A 25,371-nucleotide genomic window follows, 5' to 3' on the forward strand; every position below is an offset into this window, starting at 1 on the left:
TTCCTGAAACATCTAAAAAACAAAGCAACAGAGCCTAGGGCACTTCCACGTATGGTCCTATAGCTTAGGGAAATAAAAATCAAAAAGACACAGCCACCCAAAGTTTGGGCCGGCTATGTTTACAAGAACCTCGTTTACAGTCCAGTTCAATATCTCAGAAAGTGAAAAATGGATAAAGAATTTGTGGTACTTATGTACAATGCAATATCACTTTGCAATGAAATCAATGTCATCAAGCCCGTAGCAGCATAATGAGTGGATTCAGGTACAATGATTCTAAGTGAAATAAGTCACACAGAAAAAGAAACATAATAAGATATCACTACTACACGGAATGTAAACTTGGCTACACAGGAACTGAATTACAAAACAGAACAGGGTCTCAAATGTAGAAAACCAACTTATGCTTGCTTAAGGGAAAGGTGAGTTGGGGTGCTGCATAAAACCAGAGATTGAAATTAGCACAGATACCATTCCATAAGCCAAATATGTAATAGACAAGAGCTACTCCTTGCTCAATGAAGTGGACTCAACACCCCATATTAAACGCCAAAGAATATACCTGACTAGTAAGAATCTTAAAACCTATGGATTTACATGTCTCTGAAAAAGAATCAAGCGTGTGTACAGCAGCGTAAACGCAGCAGTGATAGGATTGGTGAGTTTCGGTGAGCAAATGCAGACCCTTTGAAGTCATATTGCATGGTACCCATTCCATGGGTCACAACTCTCCAGGTTTAAGGGATTCCTCCTTCAGCTAAAACATGCATGTGGAACCCAGAGTATGATCCACCGTGTGATCGGGAAACGTGTTCAAATGTGTCTCAGTTTTCGTCCCTGGTACTCGGGTGCTACATTCCAGACGCTTTACTAACACTCTCCCCACTTGGAGAGTCAGTGCCTTTAACGTCCTGTTTGGCCCAGTTTGCAATTTATGCGGGAAATGAACAGGAATAGGGAGAACCAATGAGAGACTAGCTGGAGGTGTCTGGACGGGCAAATTTAACTCTCATTTCCCACCAGGAAGAGGAATTAACCAAAGGCTCAGCTTACCGTGCCAGAACCACACTAGGGCCTGAAGCAATCCTGCGGTGTTGCGGCCAGCTCACAATAAAGAGAGTTGAAGAAAGGAGCTCAGGGGCACTGTCATTCACAAACCTGCAGAGTTATAAATGACAGCTATCGTCCAAAAGTATATTGAAGTAAGGCTGCCAAGAGCACTTGAAAGCGGGGCAGAATTGCAGGAATCCGATTTCAGGCGGTAGACTGGAATTGCATGAAAAGCATAGGAAAAGAGGCAGAACGTCCACAATGATGCACTTGGCCAAAAAGGGCGTATGCGTTTTTTCCTGAATATATTCAGGAAAAAACGCATACGCCCTTTTTGGCCAACCAAGCAAGCTTGCAAAGGAAATCTGCACTACAATGAAGTCTCACTGCCCCCCGGGCAAAAGGGCCATCTGAAAAAAGTGTAAAATCCAGAAAGGCAGGAAAGGCCATGGAGAACTGGGAGCCTTGTTATGCTGATGGGCGGGATGTAAATTGCCAACAGCCACTCTGGAGAACTGTATGGTGTTTCCTGAAACATCTAAAAAACAAAGCAACAGAGCCTAGGGCACTTCCACTTATGCTCCTATAGCTTAGGGAAATTAAAATCAAAAAGACACAGCCACCCCAAAGTTTGGGACAGCTCTGTTTACAAGAACCTCGTTTATGGTACAAGTTCAATATCACAGAAAGCAAAAAATAAATAAAGAATTTGTGGTACTTACGTACAATGCAATATTACTCAGCAATGAAATCTATGTCATCAGACCCGTAGAAGCATAATGAGTGGATTCAGGTACGATGATTCTAAGAGAAATAAGTCACACAGAAAAAGAAACATCATAAGGTATCACTAATACACGGAATGTAAACTTGGCTACCCAGGAACTGAATTACAAAACAGAACAGGGTCTCAAATGTAGAAAACCAACTTATGCTTGCTTAAGGGGAAAGGTGAGTTGGGGTGCTGCATAAAACAAGAGATTGAAATTAGCACAGATATCGTTCCATAAGCCAAATATGTAATAGACAAGAGCTACTCCTTCCTCAACAAAGTGGACTCAACACCCCACATTAAACGCCTAAGTATATACCTGACTAGTAAGAATCTTAAAACCTATGGATTTACATGTCTCCTAAAGAGAATCAAGCGTGTGTACATGGCATAAACGCAGCAGTGATAGGATTAGTGAGGTTCGGTGAGCAAATGCAGACCCTCTGAAGTCATATTGCATGGTACCCATTCCATGGGTCTCAACTCTCCAGGTTTAAGGGATTCTTCCTTCAGCTAAAACATGCATATGGAACCCAGAGTATGATCCACCGTGTGATCGGGAAACGTGTTCAAATGTGTCTCAGTTTTCGTCCCCTGGTACTCGGGTGCAACATTCCAGACGCTTTACTAACACTCTCCCCACTTGGAGAGTCAGTGCCTTTAACCTCCTGTTTGGCCCAGTTTGCAATTTCTGCGGGAAATGAACAGGAATAGGGAGAACCAAGGAGAGACTAGCTGGAGGTGTCTGGACGGGCAAATTTAACTCTCATTTCCCACCAGGAAGAGGAATTAACCAAAGGCTCATCTTGCCGTGCCGGAACCACACTAGGGCCTGAAGCAATCCTGCGGTGTTGCGGCCAGCTCACAATAAAGAGAGTTGAAGAAAGGAGCTCAGGGGAACTGTAATTCAGAAACCTGCAGAGTTATAAATGACAGCTATCGTCCAAAAATATATTGAAGTAAGGCTGTCAAGAGCACTTGAAAGCGGGGCAGAATTGCAGGACACCGATTTCAGGACGTAGACTGGAATTGCATGAAAAGCATAGGAAAAGAGGCAGAACGTCCACAATGATGCACTTGGCCAAAAAGGGCGTATGCGTTTTTTCCTGAATATATTCAGGAAAAAACGCATACGCCCTTTTTGGCCAACCAAGCAAGCTTGCAAAGGAAATCTGCACTACAATGAAGTCTCACTGCCCCCGGGGCAAAAGGGCCATCTGAAAAAAGTGTAAAATCCAGAAAGGCAGGACAGGCCATGGAGAACTGGGAGCCTTGTTATGCTGATGGGCGGGATGTAAATTGCCAACAGCCACTCTGGAGAAGTGTATGGTGTTTCCTGAAACATCTAAAAAACAAAGCAACAGAGCCTAGGGCACTTCCACTTATGGTCCTATAGCTTAGGGAAATTAAAATCAAAAAGACACAGCCACCCCAAAGTTTGGGACGGCTCTGTTTACAAGAACCTCGTTTATGGTACAAGTTCAATATCACAGAAAGCGAAAAATGAATAAAGAATTTGTGGTACTTACGTACAATGCAATATCACTCAGCAATGAAATCTATGTCATCAGACCCATAGCAGCATAATGAGTGGATTCAGGTACGATGATTCTAAGAGAAATAAGTCACACAGAAAAAGAAATATCATAAGGTATCACTAATACACGGAATGTAAACTTGGCTACCCAGGAACTGAATTACAAAACAGAACAGGGTCTCAAATGTAGAAAACCAACTTATGCTTGCTTAAGGGGAAAGGTGAGTTGGGGTGCTGCATAAAACCAGAGATTGAAATTAGCACAGATACCGTTTCATAAGCCAAATATGTAATAGACAAGAGCTACTCCTTCCTCAACGAAGTGGACTCAACACCCCACATTAAACGCCTAAGTATATACCTGACTAGTAAGAATCTTAAAACCTATGGATTTATATGTCTCCGAAAAGGAATCAAGCGTGTGTACAGCAGCATAAACGCAGCAGTGATAGGATTGGTGAGTTTCGGTGAGCAAATGCAGACCCTTTGAAGTTATATTGCATGGTACCCATTCCATGGGTCTCAACTCTCCAGGTTTAAGGGATTCTTCCTTCAGCTAAAACATGCATGTGGAACCCAGAGTATGATCCACCGTGTGATCGGGAAACGTGTTCAAATGTGTCTCAGTTTTCATCCCCTGGTACTCGGGTGCAACATTCCAGACGCTTTACTAACACTCTCCCCACTTGGAGAGTCAGTGCCTTTAACCTCCTGTTTGGCCCAGTTTGCAATTTCTGCGGGAAATTAACAGGTATAGGGAGAACCAATGAGAGACTAGCTGGAGGTGTCTGGACGGGCAAATTTAACTCTCATTTCCCACCAGGAAGAGGAATTAACCAAAGGCTCAGCGTGCCATGCCGGAAGCACACTAGGGCCTGAAGCAATACTGCGGTGTTGCGGCCGGCTAACAAGAAGGACAGCTGAAGAAAGCAGCTTAGGGACACTGTCATTCACAGACCTGCAGAGTTATAAATGACAGCTATCGTCCTAAAATATATTGAAGTAAGGCTGCCAAGAGGACTTGAAAGCGGGGCAGAATTGCAGGAAACCGATTTCAGGAGGTAGACTGGAATTGCATGAAAAGCATAGGAAAAGAGGCAGAACGTCCACAATGATGCACTTGGCCAAAAAGTGCGTATGCGTTTTTTTCTGAATATATTCAGGAAAAAACGCATACGCCCTTTTTGGACAAGCAAGCAAGCTAGCAAAGGAAATCTGCACTACAATGAAGTCTCACTGCCCCCCGGGCAAAAGGGCCATCTGAAAAAAGTGTAAAATCCAGAAAGGCAGGACAGGTCATGGAGAACTGGGAGCCTTGTTATGCTGATGGGCGGGATGTAAATTGCCAACAGCCACTCTGGAGAAGTGTATGGTGTTTCCTGAAACATCCAAAAAACAAAGCAACAGAGCCTAGAGCACTTCCACTTATGGTCCAATAGCTTAGGAAAATTTAAATCAAAAAGACACAGCCACCCCAAAGTTTGGGCCGGCTCTGTTTACAAGAACCTCGTTTACAGTACAGTTCAATATCTCAGAAAGTGAAAAATGGATAAAGAATTTGTGGTACTTACGTACAATGCAATATCACTCAGCAATGAAATCTATGTCATCAGACCCATAGCACCATAATGAGTGGATTCAGGTACGATGATTCTAAGTGAAATAAGTCACACAGAAAAAGAAACATCATAAGATATCACTATTACACGGAATGCAAACTTGGCTACACAGGAACTGAATTACAAAACAGAACAGGGTCTCAAATGTAGAAAACCAACTTATGCTTGCTTAAGGGGAAAGGTGAGTTGGGGTGCTGCATAAAACCAGAGATTGAAATTAGCACAGATACCGTTCCATAAGCCAAATATGTAATAGACAAGAGCTACTCCTTGCTCAACGAAGTGGACTCAACACCCCATATTAAACGCCTAAGAATACACCTGACTAGTAAAAATCTTAAAACCTATGGATTTATATGTGTCTGAAAGAGAACGAATCTTGTGTACAGTGGCATAAACGCAGCAGTGATAGGATTGGTGAGGTTCGGTGAGCAAATGCAGACCCTTTGAAGTCATATTGTATGGTACCCATTCCATGGGTCTCAACTCTCCATGTTTAAGGGATTCTTCCTTCAGCTAAAACATGCATGAGGCATGCAGAATATGATCCACCATGTGATCGGGAAACGTGTTCAAATGTGTCTCAGTTTTCGTCCCTGGTACTCGGGTGCAACATTCCAGATGCTTTACTAACACTCTCCCCACTTGGAGAGTCAGTGACTTTAACCTCCTGTTTTGACCAGTTTGCAATTTCTGCGGAAAATGAACAGGAATAGGGAGAACCAATGAGAGACTAGCTGGAGGTGTCTGGACGGGCAAATTTAACTCTCATTTCCTATCAGGAATAGAATTAACCAAAGGCTCAGCATGCCTTGCCAGAACCACACTAGGGCCTGAAGCAATCTTGCGGTGTTGCGGCCAGCTCACAAGAAAGCGAGTTGAAGAAAGGAGCTCAGGGGCACTGTCATTCACAAACCTGCAGAGTTATAAATGACAGCTATCGTCCAAAAATATATGGAAGTAAAGCTGACGAGAGGACTTGAAAGCGGGGCAGAATTGCAGGAAACCGATTTCAGGAGGTAGACTGGAATTGCATGAAAAGCATAGGAAAAGAGGCAGAACGTCCACAATGATGCACTTGGCTAAAAAGGGCGTATGCGTTTTTGCCTGAATATATTCAGCAAAAAACGCATACGCCCTTTTTGGCCAAACAAGAAAGCTTGCAAAGGAAATCTGCACTACAATGAAGTCTCACTGCCCCCCGGTCAAAAGGACCATCTGAAAAAAGTGTAAAATCCAGAAAGGCAGGACAGGCCATGGAGAACTGGGAGCCTTGTTATGCTGATGGGCGGGATGTAAATTGCCAACAGACACCCTGGAGAAGTGTATGGTGTTTCCTGAAACATCTAAAAAACAAAGCAACAGAGCCTAGGGCACTTCCACGTATGGTCCTATAGCTTAGGGAAATAAAAATCAAAAAGACACAGCCACCCAAAGTTTGGGCCGGCTATGTTTACAAGAACCTCGTTTACAGTCCAGTTCAATATCTCAGAAAGTGAAAAATGGATAAAGAATTTGTGGTACTTATGTACAATGCAATATCACTTTGCAATGAAATCAATGTCATCAAGCCCGTAGCAGCATAATGAGTGGATTCAGGTACAATGATTCTAAGTGAAATAAGTCACACAGAAAAAGAAACATAATAAGATATCACTACTACACGGAATGTAAACTTGGCTACACAGGAACTGAATTACAAAACAGAACAGGGTCTCAAATGTAGAAAACCAACTTATGCTTGCTTAAGGGGAAAGGTCAGTTGGGGTGCTGCATAAAACAGAGATTGAGGGCTTCCCTGGTGGCTCAGAGGTTGAAAGTCCGCCTGCCGTTGCAGGGGACACGGGTGCGTGCCCCGATCCGGGAGGATCCCACATGCCGCGGAGTGGCTGGGCCCGTGAGCCTTGGCTGCTGAGCCTGCGCATCTGGAGCCTGTGCTCCGCAACGGGAGACGCCACAACAATGATAGGCCTCCGTACAAAAAAAAAAAAAAACCAGAGATTGAAATTAGCACAGATACCGTTCCATAAGCCAAATATGTAATAGACAAGAGTTACTTCTTGCTCAACGAAGTGGACTCAACACCCCATATTAAACGCCTAATAATATACCTCACTAGTAATAATCTTAAAACCTATGGATTTATATGTCTCCAAAAGAGAACCAAGCTTGTGTACAGTGGCATAAACACCGCAGTGATACGATATGTGAGGTTTGGTGAGCAAATGCAGACCCTTTGAAGTCATATTGCATGGTACCCATTCCATGGGTCTCAACTCTCCAGGTTTAAGGGATTCTTCCTTCAGCTAAAACATGCATGAGGTACGCAGAGTATGATCCACAATGTGATCAGGAAACGTGTTCAAATGTGTCTCAGTTTTCGTCCCTGGTACTCAGGTGCAACATTCCAGATGATTTACTAACACTCTCCCCACTTGGAGAGTAAGGGCCTTTAAACTCCTGTTTGGACCAGTTTGCAATTTCTGCGTGAAATGTACAGGAATAGGGAGAACCAATGAGAGACTAGCTGGAGGTGTCTGGACGGGCAAATTTAACTCTCATTTCCCACCAGGAGGAGGAATTAACCAAAGGCTCAGCGTGCCGTGCCGGAAACACACTAGGGCCTGAAGCAATCTTGCGCTGTGGCGGCCAAATCACAAGAAAGCGCGTTGAAGAAAGAAGCTCAGGGGCACTGTAATTCACAAAACTACAGAGATATAAATGACAGCTATCGTCCAAAAATATATTGAAGTAAGCCTGCCTAGAGGACTTGAAAGCGGGGCAGAATTTCAGGACACCGATTTCAGGAGGTAGACTGGAATTGCATGAAAAGCATAGGAAAAGAGGCAGAACGTCCACAATGATGCACTTTGCCAAAAAGGGCATATGCGTTTTTCCTGTATATATTCAGGAAAAAACTCATACGCACTTTTTGTCCAACCAAGCAAGCTTGCAAAGGAAATCTGCAGTAAAATGAAGTCTCACTGCCCCCTGGTCACAAGGGCCATCTGAAAAAAGTGTAAAATCCAGGAAGGCAGGACAGGCTATGGAGAACTGGGAGCCTTGTTATGCTGATGGGCGAGATGTAAATTGCCAACAGCCACTCTGGAGAAGTGTATGGCGTTTCCTGAAACATCTAAAAAACAAAGCAACAGAGCCTAGGGCACTTCCACTTATGGTCCTATAGCTTAGGGAAATTAAAATCAAAAAGACACAGCCATCCCAAAGTTTGGGACGGCTCTGTTTACAAGAACCTCCTTTACGGTACAAGTTCAATATCGCAGAAAGCGAAAAATGGATAAAGACGTTGTGGTATTTACGTACAATGCAATATCACTCAGCAATGAAATCTATGTCATCAGACACGTAGCAGCATAGTGAGTGGATTCAGGTACGATGATTCTAAGTGAAATAAGTCACACAGAAAAAGAAACATCATAAGATATCACTACTACAAGGAATGTAACCTTGGCTACACAGGAACTGAATTTGAAAACAGAACTGATTCTCAAATTTAGAAAACTAACTTATGCTTGCTTAAGGGGAAAGGTGAGTTGGGGTGCTGCATAAAACCAGAGATTGAAATTAGCACAGATACCATTCCATAAGCCAAATCTGTAATAGACAAGAGCTACTCCTTGCTCAACGAAGTGGACTCAACACCCTATATTAAACGCCTAAGAATACACCTGACTAGTAAGAATCTTAAAACCTATGGATTTATATGTCTCCGAAAAGGAATCAAGCGTGTGTACAGCAGCATAAACGCAGCAGTGATAGGATTGGTGAGTTTCGGTGAGCAAATGCAGACCCTTTGAAGTCATATTGCATGGTACCCATTCCATGGGTCACAACTCTCCAGGTTTAAGGGATTCCTCCTTCAGCTAAAACATGCATGTGGCACCCAGAGTATGATCCACCATGTGATCGGGAAACGTGTTAAAATGTGTCTCAGTTTTCATCCCCTGCTACTCGGGTGCAACATTCCAGACGCTTTACTAACACTCTCCCCACTTGGAGAGTCAGTGCCTTTAACGTCCTGTTTGGCCCAGTTTGCAATTTCTGCGGGAAATGAACAGGAATAGGGAGAACCAATGAGAGACTAGCTGGAGGTGTCTGGACGTGAAAATTTAACTCTCATTTCCCACCAGGAAGAGGAATTAACCAAAGGCTCAGCTTGCCGTGCCGGAACCACACTAGGGCCTGAAGCAATCCTGCGGTGTTGCGGCCAGCTCACAATAAAGAGAGTTGAAGAAAGGATCTCAGGGGCCCTGTCATTCACAAACCTGCAGAGTTATAAATGACAGCTATCGTCCAAAAATATGTTGAAGTAAGGCTGTCAAGAGGACTTGAAAGCGGGGCAGCATTGCAGGATACCGATTCAGGAGGTAGACTGGAATTGCATGTAAAGCATAGGAAAAGAGGCAGAACGTCCACAATGATGCACTTGTCCAAAAAGGGCGTATCCTTTTTTTCCTGAATATATTCAATAAAAAACGCATACGCACTTTTTGGCCAACCAAGAAAGCTTGCAAAGGATTTCTGCAGAAAAATGAAGTCTCACAGCCCCCTGGTCAAAAGGGCCATCTGAAAAAAGTGTAAAATCCAGAAAGGCAGGACAGGCTATGGAGAATTGTGAGCCTTGTTATGCTGATGGGCGAGATGTAAATTGCCAATGGTCACTCTGGAGGAGTGTATGGTGTTTCCTGAAATATCTAAAAAACATAGCAACAGAGCTTAGGGCGCTTCCACTTATGGTCCTATAGATTAGGGAAATTAAAATCAAAAAGACACAGCCATCCCAAAGTTTGTTCCGGCTCTGTTTAGAAGAACCTCCTTTATGGTACAAATTCAATATCGCAGAAAGCGAAAAATGGATAAAGACGTTGTGGTATTTACGTACAATGCAATATCACTCAGCAATGAAATCTATGTCATCAGGCCCGTAGCAGCATAATGAGTGGATTCAGGTACGATGATTCTATTGAAATGAGTCACAGAGAAAAAGAAATATCATAAGGTATCACTAATACACGGAATGTAAACTTGGCTACACAGGAACTGAATTACAAAACAGAACAGGGTCTCAAATGTAGAAAACCAACTTATGCTTGCTTAAGGGGAAAGGTGAGTTGGGGTGCTGCATAAAACCAGAGATTGAAATTAACACATATACCGTTTCATAACCCATATATGTAATAGACAAGAGCTACTCCTTGCTCAACGAAGTGGACTCAACACCCCATATTAAACACCTAAGAATATACCTGACTAGTAAGAATCTTAAAACCTATGGATTTACATGTCTCCGAAAGAGAATCAAGTGTGTGTACAGCAGCATAAACGCAGCAGTGATAGGATTGGTGAGGTTCGGTGAGCAAATGCAGACCCTTTGAAGTCATATTGCATGGTACCCATTCCATGGGTCTCAACTCTCCATGTTTAAGGGATTCTTCCTTCAGCTAAAACATGCATGTGGAACCCAGAGTATGATCCACCGTGTGATCGGGAAACGTGTTCAAATATGTCTCAGTTTAAGTCCCCTGGTACTCAGGTGCAACATTCCAGACACTTTACTAACACTCTCCCCACTTGGAGAGTCAGTGCCTTTAACCTCCTGTTTGGCCCAGTTTGCAATTTCTGCGGGAAATGAACAGGAATAGGGAGAACCAATGAGAGACTAGCTGGAGGTGTCTGGACGGGCAAATTTAACTCTCATTTCCCACCAGGAAGAGGAATTAACCAAAGGCTCAGCTTGCCGTGCCGGAACCACACTAGGGCCTGAAGCAATCCTGCGGTGTTGCGGCCAGCTCACAAGAAAGCGAGTTGAAGAAAGGAGCTCAGGGGCACTGTCATTCACAAACCTGCAGAGTTATAAATGACAGCTATCGTCCAAAAATATATTGAAGTAAGGCTGCCAAGAGGACTTGAAAGCGGGGCAGAATTGCAGGAAACCGATTTCAGGAGGTAGACTGGAATTGCATGAAAAGCATAGGAAAAGAGGCAGAACGTCCACAATGATGCACTTGGCCAAAAAGGGCATATGCGTTTTTTCCTGAATATATTCAGGAAAAAACGCATATGCCCTTTTTGGCCAACCAAGCAAGCTTGCAAAGGAAATCTGCACTACAATGAAGTCTCACTGCCCCACGGGCAAAAGGGCCATCTGAAAAAAGTGTAAAATCCAGAAAGGCAGGACAGGCCATGGAGAACTGGGAGCCTTGTTATGCTGATGGGCGGGATGTCAATTGCCAACAGCCACTCTGGAGAAGTGTATGGTGTTTCCTGAAACATCTAAAAAACAAAGCAACAGAGCCTAGGGCACTTCCACTTATGCTCCTATAGCTTAGGGAAATTCAAATCAAAAAGACACAGCCACCCGAAAGTTTGGGACGGCTCTGTTTACAAGAACCTCGTTTATGGTACAAGTTCAATATCACAGAAAGCGAAAAATGAATAAAGAATTTGTGGTACTTACGTACAATGCAATATCACTCAGCAATGAAATCTATGTGATCAGGCCCGTAGCAGCATAATGAGTGGACTCAGGTACGATGATTCTAAGAGAAATAAGTCACACAGAAAAAGAAATATCATAAGGTTTCACTAATACACTGAATGTAAACTTGGCTACCCAGGAACTGAATTACAAAACAGAACAGGGTCTCAAATGTAGAAAAACATCTTATGCTTGCTTAAGGGGAAAGGTGAGTTGGGGTGATGCATAAAACCAGAGATTGAAATTAGCACAGATACTGTTCCATAAGCCAAGTATATAATAGACAAGAGCTACTCCTTCCTCAACGAAGTGGACTCAACACCCCATATTAAATGCCTAAGAATATACCTGACTAGTAAGAATCTTAAAACCTATGGATTTACATGTCTCCAAAAGAGAATCAAGCGTGTGTACAGCAGCATAAATGCAGCAGTGATAGGATTGGTGAGGTTCGGTGAGCAAATGCAGACCCTTTGAAGTCATATTGCATGGTACCCATTCCATGGGTCTCAACTCTCCAGGTTTAAGGGATTCTTCCTTCAGGTAAAACATGCATGTGGAACCCAGAGTATGATCCACCATGTGATCGGGAAACGTGTTCAAATGTGTCTCAGTTTTCGTCCCCTGGTACTCGGGTGCAACATTCCAGACGCTTTACTAACACTCTCCCCACTTGGAGAGTCAGTGCCTTTAACCTTCTGTTTGGTCCAGTTTGCAATTTCTGCGGAAAATGTACAGGAATAGGGAGAACCAATGAGAGACTAGCTGGAGGTGTCTGGACGTGCAAATTTAACTCTCATTTCCCACCAGGAAGAGGAATTAACCAAAGGCTCAGCATGCCATGCCAGAACCACACTAGGGCCTGAAGCAATCCTGCGGTGTTGCGGCCAGCTCACAAGAAAGCGAGTTGAAGAAAGGAGCTCAGGGGCACTGTAATTCACAAACCTGCAGAGTTATAAATGACAGGTATCCTCCAAAAATATATTGAAGTAAGGCTGCCAAGAGGAGTTGAAATCGGGGCAGAATTGCAGGAAACCGATTTCAGGAGGTAGACTGGAATTGCATGTAAAGCATAGGAAAAGAGGCAGAACGTCCACAATGATGCACTTTGCCAAAAGGGCGTATGCGTTTTTCCTGTATATATTCAGGAAAAAACGCATACGCACTTTTTGGCCAACCAAGCAAGCTTGAAAAGGAAATCTGCAGTAAAATGAAGTCTCACAGCCCCCCAGTCAAAAGGGCCATCTGAATAAAGTGTAAAATCCAGAAAGGCAGGACAGGCTATGGAGAACTGGGAGCCTTGTTATGCTGATGGGCGAGATGTAAATTGCCAACAGCCACTTTGGAGAAGTGTATGGTGTTTCCTGAAATATCTAAAAACCAAAGCAACAGAGCCTAGGGCGCTTCCACTTATGGTCCTATAGCTTAGGGAAATTAAAATAAAAAAGACACAGCCACCCCAAAGTTTGGGACGGCTCTGTTTACAAGAACCTCGTTTATGGTACAAGTTCAATATCACAGAAAGCGAAAAATGAATAAAGAATTTGTGGTACTTACGTACAATGCAATATCACTCAGCAATGAAATCTATGTCATCAGGCCCATAGCAGCATAATGAGTGGACTCAGGTACGATGATTCTAAGAGAAATAAGTCACACAGAAAAAGAAATATCATAAGGTATCACTAATACACGGAATGTAAACTTGGCTACCCAGGAACTGAATTACAAAACAGAACAGGGTCTCAAATGTAGAAAACCAACTTATGCTTGCTTAAGGGGAAAGGTGAGTTGGGGTGCTGCATAAAACCACAGATTGAAATTAGCACAGATACCGTTCCATAAGCAAAATATATTATAGACAAGAGCTACTCCTTCCTCAAAGAAGTGGACTCAACACCCCATATTAAACGCCTAAGGATATACCTGACTAGTAAGAATCTTAAAACCTATGGATTTACATGTCTCCAAAAGAGAATCAAGCGTGTGTACAGCAGCATAAATGCAGCAGTGATAGGATTAGTGAGGTTCGGTGAGCAAATGCAGACCATTTGAAGTCATATTGCATGGTACCCATTCCATGGGTCTCAACTCTCCATGTTTAAGGGATTCTTCCTTCAGCTAAAACATGCATGTGGAACCCAGAGTATGATCCACCGTGTGATCGGGAAACGTGTTCAAATGTGTCTCAGTTTTCGTCCCCTGGTACTCGGGTGCAACATTCCAGACGCTTTACTAACACTCTCCCCACTTGGAGAGTCAGTGCCTTTAACCTCCTGTTTGGTCCAGTTTGCAATTTCTGCGGAAAATGAACAGGAATAGGGAGAACCAATGAGAGACTAGCTGGAGGTGTCTGGACGTGCAAATTTAACTCTCATTTCCCACCATGAAGAGGAATTAACCAAAGGCTCAGCTTGCCGTGCCGGAACCACACTAGGGCCTGAAGCAATCCTGCGGTGTTGCGGCCAGCTCACAAGAAAGCGAGTTGAAGAAAGGAGCTCAGGGGCACTGTCATTCAGAAACCTGCAGAGTTATAAATGACAGCTATCATCCAAAAATATATTGAAGTAAGGCTGCCAAGAGGACTTGAAAGCGGGGCAGAATTGCAGGAAACCGATTTCAGGATGTAGACTGGAATTGCATGAAAAGCATAGGAAAAGAGGCAGAACGTCCACAATGATGCACTTGGCCAAAAAGTGCGTATGCTTTTTTTCCTGAATATATTCAGGAAAAAACGCATACGCACTTTTTGGCCAACCAAGCAAGCTTGCAAAGGAAATCTGCACTACAATGAAGTCTCACTGCCCCCCGGGCAAAAGGGCCATCTGAAAAAAGTGTAAAATCCAGAAAGGCAGGACAGGCCATGGAGAACTGGGAGCCTTGTTATGCTGATGGGCGGGATGTAAATTGCCAACAGCCACTCTGGAGAAGTGTATGGTGTTTCCTGAAACATCTAAAAAACAAAGCAACAGAGCCTAGGGCACTTCCACTTATGCTCCTATAGCTTAGGGAAATTCAAATCAAAAAGACACAGCCACCCCAAAGTTTGGGACGGCTCTGTTTACAAGAACCTCGTTTATGGTACAAGTTCAATATCACAGAAAGCGAAAAATGAATAAAGAATTTGTGGTATTTACGTACAATGCAATATCACTCAGCAATGAAATCTATGTCATCAGACCCGTAGCAGCATAATGAGTGCACTCAGGTACGATGATTCTAAGTGAAATATGTCACACAGAAAAAGAAATATCAGAAGGTATTACTAATACACGGAATGTAAACTTGGCTACCCAGGAACTGAATTACAAAACAGAACAGGGTCTCAAATGTAGAAAACCAACTTATGCTTGCTTAAGGGGAAAGGTGAGTTGGGGTGCTGCATAAAACAAGAGATTGAAATTAGCACAGATACCGTTCCATAAGCCAAATATGTAATAGAGAAGAGCTACACCTTGCTCAACGAAGTGGACTCAACACCCCATATTAAACGCCTAAAAATATACCTGAATAGTAAGAATCTTAAAACCTATGGATTTATATGTCTCCGAAAGGAATCAAGTGTGTGTACAGCAGCATAAACGCAGCAGTGATAGGATTGGTGAGTTTCGGTGAGCAAATGCAGACCCTTTGAAGTCATATTGCATGGTACCCATTCCATGGGTCACAACTCTCCAGGTTTAAGGGATTCCTCCTTCAGGTAAAACATGCATGTGGAACCCAGAGTATGATCCACCGTGTGATCGGGAAACGTGTTCAAATGTGTCTCAGTTTTCGTCCCCTGGTACTCGGGTGCAACATTCCAGACGCTTTACTAACACTCTCCCCACTTGGAGAGTCAGTGCCTTTAACGTCCTGTTTGGCCCAGTTTGCAATTTCTGCGGGAAATGAACAGGAATAGGGAGAACTAATGAGAGATAGCTGGAGGTGTCTGGACGGGCAAATTTAACTCTCATTTCCCACCAGGAAGAGGAATTAACCAAAGGATCAGCTTGCCGTGCCGGAACCACACTAGGGCCTGAAGCAATCCTGCGGTGTTGCTGCCAGCTCACAATAAAGAAAGTTGAAGAAAGGATCTCAGGGGCACTGTCATTCACAAACCTGCAGAGTTATAAATGACAGCTATCGTCCAAAAATATATTGAAGTAAGGCTGCCAAGAGCACTTGAAAGCGGGGCAGAATTGCAGGACACCGATTTCAGGACGTAGACTGGAATTGCATGAAAAGCATAGGAAAAGAGGCAGAACGTCCACAATGATGCACTTGGCCAAAAAGGGCGTATGCGTTTTTTCCTGAATATATTCACGAAAAAACGCATACGCCCTTTTTGGCCAACCAAGCAAGCTTGCAAAGGAAATCTGCACTACAATGAAGTCTCACTGCCCCCCGGTCAAAAGGGCCATCTGAAAAAAGTGTAAAATCCAGAAAGGCAGGACAGGCCATGGAGAACTGGGAGCCTTGTTATGCTGATGGGCGGGATGTAAATTGCCAACAGCCACTCTGGAGAAGTGTATGGTGTTTCCTGAAACATCTAAAAAACAAAGCAACAGAGCCTAGGGCAGTTCCAACTATGCTCCTATAGCTTAGGGAAATTAAAATCAAAAAGACACAGCCACCCCAAAGTTTGGGATGGCTCTGTTTACAAGAACCTCGTTTATGGTACAAGTTCAATATCACAGAAATCGAAAAATGAATAAAGAATTTGTGGTACTTACGTACAATGCAATATCACTCAGCAATGAAATCTATGTCATCAGGCCCATAGCAGCATAATGAGTGGATTCATGTACGATGATTGTAAGAGAAATAAGTCACACAGAAAAAGAAATATCATAAGGTATCACTAATACACGGAATGTAAACATGGCTACCCAGGAACTGAATTACAAAACAGAACAGGGTCTCAAATGTAGAAAACCAACTTATGCTTGCTTAAGGGGAAAGGTGAGTTGGGGTGCTGCATAAAACAAGAGATTGAAATTAGCACAGATACCGTTCCATAAGCCAAATATGTAATAGACAAGAGCTACTCCTTCCTCAACGAAGTGGACTCAACACCCCACATTAAACGCCGAAGTATATACCTGACTAGTAAGAATCTTAAAACCTATGGATTTACATGTCTCCTAAAGAGAATCAAGCGTGTGTACAGTGGCATAAACGCAGCAGTGATAGGATTAGTGAGGTTCGGTGAGCAAATGCAGACCCTTTGAAGTCATATAGCATGGTACCCATTCCATGGGTTTCAACTCTCCAGGTTTAAGGGATTCTCCCTTCAGCTAAAACATGCATATGGAACCCAGAGTATGATCCACCGTGTGATCGGGAAACGTGTTCAAATGTGTCTCAGTTTTCGTCCCCTGGTACTCGGGTGCTACATTCCAGACGCTTTACTAACACTCTCCCAACTTGGAGAGTCAGTGCCTTTAACCTCCTGTTTGGCCCAGTTTGCAATTTCTGCGGGAAATGAACAGGAATAGGGAGAACCAAGGAGAGACTAGCTGGAGGTGTCTGGACGGGCAAATTTAACTCTCATTTCCCACCAGGAAGAGGAATTAACCAAAGGCTCATCTTGCCGTGCCGGAACCACACTAGGGCCTGAAGCAATCCTGCGGTGTTGCGGCCAGCTCACAATAAAGAGAGTTGAAGAAAGGAGCTCAGGGGAACTGTAATTCAGAAACCTGCAGAGTTATAAATGACAGCTATCGTCCAAAAATATATTGAAGTAAGGCTGTCAAGAGCACTTGAAAGCGGGGCAGAATTGCAGGACACCGATTTCAGGACGTAGACTGGAATTGCATGAAAAGCATAGGAAAAGAGGCAGAACGTCCACAATGATGCACTTGGCCAAAAAGGGCGTATGCGTTTTTTCCTGAATATATTCAGGAAAAAACGCATACGCCCTTTTTGGCCAACCAAGCAAGCTTGCAAAGGAAATCTGCACTACAATGAAGTCTCACTGCCCCCCGGGCAAAAGGGCCATCTGAAAAAAGTGTAAAATCCAGAAAGGCAGGACAGGCCATGGAGAACTGGGAGCCTTGTTATGCTGATGGGCGGGATGTAAATTGCCAACAGCCACTCTGGAGAAGTGTATGGTGTTTCCTGAAACATCTAAAAAACAAAGCAACAGAGCCTAGGGCACTTCCACTTATGCTCCTATAGCTTAGGGAAATTCAAATCAAAAAGACACAGCCACCCCAAAGTTTGGGACGGCTCTGTTTACAAGATACTCGTTTATGGTACAAGTTCAATATCACAGAAAGCGAAAAATGAATAAAGAATTTGTGGTATTTACGTACAATGCAATATCACTCAGCAATGAAATCTATGTCATCAGGCCCGTAGCACCATAATGAGTGGATTCAGATACAATGATTCTAAGTGAAATAAGTCACACAGAAAAAGAAACATCATAAGATATCACTAATACACGGAATGTAAACTTGGCTACACAGGAACTGAATTACAAAACAGAACAGGGTCTCAAATGTAGAAAACCAACTTATGCTTGCTTAAGGGGAAAGGTGAGTTGGGGTGCTGCATAAAACCAGAGATTGAAATTAGCACAGATACCGTTCTTTAAGCCAAATATGTAATAGACAAGAGCTACTCCTTCCTCAACGAAGTGGACTCAACACCCCATATTAAACGCCTAAGAATATACCTGACTAGTAAGAATCTTAAAACCTATGGATTTACATGTCTCCAAAAGAGAATCAAGCGTGTGTACAGCAGCATAAACGCAGCAGTGATAGGATTAGTGAGGTTCGGTGAGCAAATGCAGACCCTTTGAAGACATATTGCATGGTACTCATTCCATGGGTCTCAACTCTCCAGCTTTAAGGAATTCTTCCTTCAGCTAAAACATGCATGTGGAACCCAGAGTATGATCCACCGTGTGATCGGGAAACGTGTTCAAATGTGTCTCAGTTTTCGTCCCCTGCTACTCGGGTGCAACATTCCAGACGCTTTACTAACACTCTCCCCACTTGGAGAGTCAGTGCCTTTAACCTCCTGTTTGGCCCAGTTTGCAATTTCTGTGGGAAATGAACAGGAATAGGGAGAACCAATGAGAGACTAGCTGGAGGTGTCTGGACGTGCAAATTTAACTCTCATTTCCCACCAGGAAGAGGAATTAACCAAAGGCTCAGCTTGCCGTCCGGGAACCACACTAGGGCCTGAAGCAATCCTGCGGTGTTGCGGCCAGCTCACAATAAAGAGAGTTGAAGAAAGGATCTCAGGGGCCCTGTCATTCACAAACCTGCAGAGTTATAAATGACAGCTATCGTCCAAAAATATATTGAAGTAAGGCTGCCAAGAGGACTTGAAAGCGGGGCAGAATTGCAGGAAACAGATTTCAGGAGGTAGACTGGAATTGCATGAAAAGCATAGGAAAAGAGGCAGAACCTCCACAATGATGCACTTGGCCAAAAAGGACGTATGCGTTTTTTCCTGAATATATTCAGGAAAAAACGCATACGCCCTTTTTGGCCAACCAAGCAAGCTTGCAAAGGACATCTGCACTACAATGAAGTCTCACTGCCCCACGGGCAAAAGGGCCATCTGAAAAAAGTGTAAAATCCAGAAAGGCAGGACAGGCCATGGAGAACTGGGAGCCTTGTTATGCTGATGGGCGGGATGTAAATTGCCAACAGCCACTCTGGAGAAGTGTATGGTGTTTCCTGAAACATCTAAAAAACAAAGCAACAGAGCCTAGGGCACTTCCACTTATGCTCCTATAGCTTAGGGAAATTAAAATAAAAAAGACACAGCCACCCCAAAGTTTGGGACGGCTCTGTTTACAAGAACCTCGTTTATGGTACAAGTTCAATATCACAGAAAGCGAAAAATGAATAAAGAATTTGTGGTACTTACGTACAATGCAATATCCCTCAGCAATGAAATCTATGTCATCAGACCCGTAGCAGCATAATGACTGGACTCAGGTACGATGATTCTAAGAGAAATAAGTCACACAGAAAAAGAAATATCATAAGGTATCACTAATACACGGAATGTAAACTTGGCTACCCAGGAACTGAATTACAAAACAGAACAGGGTCTCAAATGTAGAAAACCAACTTATGCTTGCTTAAGGGGAAAGGTGAGTTGGGGTGCTGCATAAAACCAGAGATTGAAATTAGCACAGATACAATTCCATAAGCCAAATATGTAATAGGAAAGAGCTACTCCTTCCTCAACGAAGTGGACTCAACACCCCATATTAAACGCCTAAGAATATACCTGACTAGTAAGAATCTTAAAACCTATGGATTTATATGTCTCCAAAAAGGAATCAAGCATGTGTACAGCAGCATAAACGCAGCAGTGATAGGATTGGTGAGTTTTGGTGAGCAAATGCAGACCCTTTGAAGTCATATTGCATGGTACCCATTCCATGGGTCACAACTCTCCAGGTTTAAGGGATTCCTCCTTCAGCTAAAACATGCATGTGGAACCCAGAGTATGATCCACCGTGTGATCGGGAAACGTGTTCAAATGTGTCTCAGTTTTCGTCCCCTGGTACTCGGGTGCAACATTCCAGACGCTTTACTAACACTCTCCCCACTTGGAGAGTCAGTGCCTTTAACCTCCTGTTTGGCCCAGTTTGCAGTTTCTGCGGGAAATGAACAGGAATAGGGAGAACCAATGAGAGACTAGCTGGAGGTGTCTGGACGGGCAAATTTAACTATCATTTCCCACCAGGAAGAGGAATTAACCAAAGGCTCAGCTTGCCGTGCCGGAACCACACTAGGGCCTGAAGCAATCCTGCGGTGTTGCGGCCAGCTCACAATAAAGAGAGTTGAAGAAAGGAGCTCAGGGGCACTGTCATTCACAAACCTGCAGAGTTATAAATGACAGCTATCGTCCAAAAATATATTGAAGTAAGGCTGCCAAGAGGACTTGAAAGCGGGGCAGAATTGCAGGAAACCGATTTCAGGAGGTACACTGGAATTGCATGAAAAGCATAGGAAAAGAGGCAGAACGTCCACAATGATGCACTTGGCCAAAAAGGACGTATGCGTTTTTTCCTGAATATATTCAGGAAAAAACGCATACGCCCTTTTTGGCCAACGAAGCAAGCTTGCAAAGGACATCTGCACTACAATGAAGTCTCACTGCCCCACGGGCAAAAGGGCCATCTGAAAAAAGTGTAAAATCCAGAAAGGCAGGACAGGCCATGGAGAACTGGGAGCCTTGTTATGCTGATGGGCGGGATGTAAATTGCCAACAGCCACTCTGGAGAAGTGTATGGTGTTTCCTGAAATATCAAAAAAACAAAGCAACAGAGCCTAGAGCACTTACACTTATGGTCCTATAGCTTAGGGAAATTAAAATCTAAAAGACACAGCCACCAAAAACTTTGGAACGGCTCTGTTTACAAGAACCTCGTTTACGGTACAAGTTCAATATCGCAGAAAGCGAAAAATGGATAAAGAAGTTTTGGTACTTACGTACAATGCAATATCACTAAACAATGAAATCTATGTCATCAGGCCCGTAGCAACATAATGAGTGGATTCAGGTACGATGATTCTAAGTGAAATAAGTCACACAGAAAAAGAAACATCATAAGATATCACTAATACACGGAATGTAAACTTGGCTACCCAGGAACTGAATTACAAAACAGAACAGGGTCTCAAATGTAGAAAACCAACTTATGCTTGCTTAAGGGGAAAGGGGAGTTGGGGTGCTGCATAAAACCAGAGATTGAAATTAGCACAGATACCGTTCTTTAAGCCAAATATGTAATAGACAAGAGCTACTCCTTCCTCAACGAAGTGGACTCAACACCCCATATTAAACGCCTAAGAATATACCTGACTAGTAAGAATCTTAAAACCTATGGATTTACATGTCTCCAAAAGAGAATCAAGCGTGTGTACAGCAGCATAAACGCAGCAGTGATAGGATTAGTGAGGTTCGGTGAGCAAATGCAGACCCTTTGAAGACATATTGCATGGTACTCATTCCATGGGTCTCAACTCTCCAGCTTTAAGGAATTCTTCCTTCAGCTAAAACATGCATGTGGAACCCAGAGTATGATCCACCGTGTGATCGGGAAACGTGTTCAAATGTGTCTCAGTTTTCGTCCCCTGCTACTCGGGTGCAACATTCCAGACGCTTTACTAACACTCTCCCCACTTGGAGAGTCAGTGCCTTTAACCTCCTGTTTGGCCCAGTTTGCAATTTCTGTGGGAAATGAACAGGAATAGGGAGAACCAATGAGAGACTAGCTGGAGGTGTCTGGACGTGCACATTTAACTCTCATTTCCCACCAGGAAGAGGAATTAACCAAAGGCTCAGCTTGCCGTCCGGGAACCACACTAGGGCCTGAAGCAATCCTGCGGTGTTGCGGCCAGCTCACAATAAAGAGAGTTGAAGAAAGGATCTCAGGGGCCCTGTCATTCACAAACCTGCAGAGTTATAAATGACAGCTATCGTCCAAAAATATATTGAAGTAAGGCTGCCAAGAGGACTTGAAAGCGGGGCAGAATTGCAGGAAACCGATTTCAGGAGGTAGACTGGAATTGCATGAAAAGCATAGGAAAAGAGGCAGAACCTCCACAATGATGCACTTGGCCAAAAAGGACGTATGCGTTTTTTCCTGAATATATTCAGGAAAAAACGCATACGCCCTTTTTGGCCAACCAAGCAAGCTTGCAAAGGACATCTGCACTACAATGAAGTCTCACTGCCCCACGGGCAAAAGGGCCATCTGAAAAAAGTGTAAAATCCAGAAAGGCAGGACAGGCCATGGAGAACTGGGAGCCTTGTTATGCTGATGGGCGGGATGTAAATTGCCAACAGCCACTCTGGAGAAGTGTATGGTGTTTCCTGAAATATCAAAAAAACAAAGCAACAGAGCCTAGGGCACTTCCACTTATGCTCCTATAGCTTAGGGAAATTAAAATCAAAAAGACACAGCCAACCCAAAGTTTGGGACGGCTCTGTTTACAAGAACCTCGTTTATGGTACAAGTTCAATATCACAGAAAGCGAAAAATGAATAAAGAATTTGTGGTACTTACGTACAATGCAATATCACTCAGCAATGAAATCTATGTCATCAGACCCGTAGCAGCATAATGAGTGGACTCAGGTACGATGATTCTAAGAGAAATAAGTCACACAGAAAAAGAAATATCATAAGGTATCACTAATACACGGAATGTAAACTTGGCTACCCAGGAACTGAATTACAAAACAGGACAGGGTCTCAAATGTAGAAAACCAACTTATGCTTGCTTAAGGGGAAAGGTGAGTTGGGGTGCTGCATAAAACCAGAGATTGAAATTAGCACAGATACAATTCCATAAGCCAAATATGTAATAGGCAAGAGCTACTCCTTCCTCAACGAAGTGGACTCAACACCCCATATTAAACGCCTAAGAATATACCTGACTAGTAAGAATCTTAAAACCTATGGATTTACATGTCTGTGAAAGAGAATCAAGCGTGTGTACAGCAGCATAAACGCAGCAGTGATAGGATTAGTGAGGTTCGGTGAGCAAATGCAGACCCTTTGAAATCATATTGCATGGTACCCATTCCATGGGTCTCAACTCTCCAGGTTTAAGGGATTCTTCCTTCACCTAAAACATGCATGTGGAATCCAGAGTATGATCCACCGTGTGATCGGGAAACGTGTTCAAATGTGTCTCAGTTTTCGTCCCCTGCTACTCGGGTGCAACATTCCAGACGCTTTACTAACACTCTCCCCACTTGGAGAGTCAGTGCCTTTAACGTCGTGTTTGGCCCAGTTTGCAATTTCTGCGGGAAATTAACAGGAATAGGGAGAACCAATGAGAGACTAGCTGGAGGTGTCTGGACGGGCAAATTTAACTCTCATTTCCCACCAGGAAGAGGAATTAACCAAAGGCTCAGCTTGCCGTGCCGGAACCACACTAGGGCCTGAAGCAATCTTGAGGTGTAGCGGCCATCTCACAAGAAATCCAGTTGAAGAAAGGAGCTCAGGGGCACTGTAATTCACAAACCTGCAGAGTTATAAATGACAGCTATCGTCCAAAAATATATTGAAGTAAGGCTGCCAAGAGCACTTGAATGCGGGGCAGAATTGCAGGAAACCGATTTCAGGAGGTAGACTGGAATTGCATGAAAAGCATAGGAAAAGAGGCAGAACGTCCACAATGATGCACTTGGCCAAAAAGGGCGTATGCGTTTTTCCTGAATATATTCAGGAAAAAACGCATACGCCCTTTTTGGCCAACCAAGCAAGCTTGCAAAGGACATCTGCACTACAATGAAGTCTCACTGCCCCACGGGCAAAAGGGCCATCTGCAAAAAGTGTAAAATCCAGAAAGGCAGGACAGGCCATGGAGAACTGGGAGCCTTGTTATGCTGATGGGCGGGATGTAAATTGCCAACAGCCACTCTGGAGAAGTGTATGGTGTTTCCTGAAACATCTAAAAAACAAAGCAACAGAGCCTAGGGCACCTCCACTTATGCTCCTATAGCTTAGGGAAATTCAAATCAAAAAGACACAGCCACCCCAAAGTTTGGGACGGCTCTGTTTACAAGATCCTCGTTTATGGTACAAGTTCAATATCACAGAAAGCGAAAAATGAATAAAGAATTTGTGGTATTTACGTACAATGCAATATCACTCAGCAATGAAATCTATGTCATCAGGCCCGTAGCAACATAATGAGTGGATTCAGATTCGATGATTCTAAGTGAAATAAGTCACACAGAAAAAGAAACATCATAAGATATCACTAATACACGGAATGTAAACTTGGCTACACAGGACCTGAATTACAAAACAGAACAGGGTCTCAAATGTAGAAAACCAACTTATGCTTACTTAAGGGGAAAGGTGAGTTGGGGTGCTGCATAAAACAAGAGATTGAAATTAGCACAGATACCGTTCCATAAGCCAAATATGTAATAGACAAGAGCTACTCCTTGCTCAACGAAGTGGACTCAACACCCCATATTAAACGCCTAAGAATATACCTGACTAGTAAGAATCTTAAAACCTATGGATTTATATGTGTCCAAAAAGCAATCAAGCATGTGTACAGCAGCATAAACGCAGCAGTGATAGGATTGGTGAGTTTTGGTGAGCAAATGCAGACCCTTTGAAGTCATATTGCATGGTACCCATTCCATGGGTCACAACTCTCCAGGTTTAAGGGATTCCTCCTTCAGCTAAAACATGCACGTGGAACCCAGAGTATGATCCACCGTGTGATCGGGAAACGTGTTCAAATGTGTCTCAGTTTTCGTCCCCTGCTACTCGGGTGCAACATTCCAGACGCTTTACTAACACTCTCCCCACTTGGAGAGTCAGTGCCTTTAACCTCCTGTTTGGCCCAGTTTGCAGTTTCTGCGGGAAATGAACAGGAATAGGGAGAACCAATGAGAGACTAGCTGGAGGTGTCTGGACGGGCAAATTTAACTATCATTTCCCACCAGGAAGAGGAATTAACCAAAGGCTCAGCTTGCCGTGCCGGAACCACACTAGGGCCTGAAGCAATCCTGCGGTGTTGCGGCCAGCTCACAATAAAGAGAGTTGAAGAAAGGAGCTCAGGGGCACTGTCATTCACAAACCTGCAGAGTTATAAATGACAGCTATCGTCCAAAAATATATTGAAGTAAGGCTGCCAAGAGCACTTGAAAGCGGGGCAGAATTGCAGGAAACCGATTTCAGGAGGTAGACTGGAATTGCCATGAAAAGCATAGGAAAAGAGGCAGAACGTCCACAATGATGCACTTGGCCAAAAAGGGCGTATGCGTTTTTTCCTGAATATATTCAGGAAAAAACGCATACGCCCTTTTTGGCCAACCAAGCAAGCTTGCAAAGGACATCTGCACTACAATGAAGTCTCACTGCCCCACGGGCAAAAGGGCCATCTGAAAAAAGT

Source organism: Lagenorhynchus albirostris, chromosome 1, assembly GCF_949774975.1.
Source record: "Lagenorhynchus albirostris chromosome 1, mLagAlb1.1, whole genome shotgun sequence".
NCBI lineage: Eukaryota > Metazoa > Chordata > Mammalia > Artiodactyla > Delphinidae > Lagenorhynchus > Lagenorhynchus albirostris.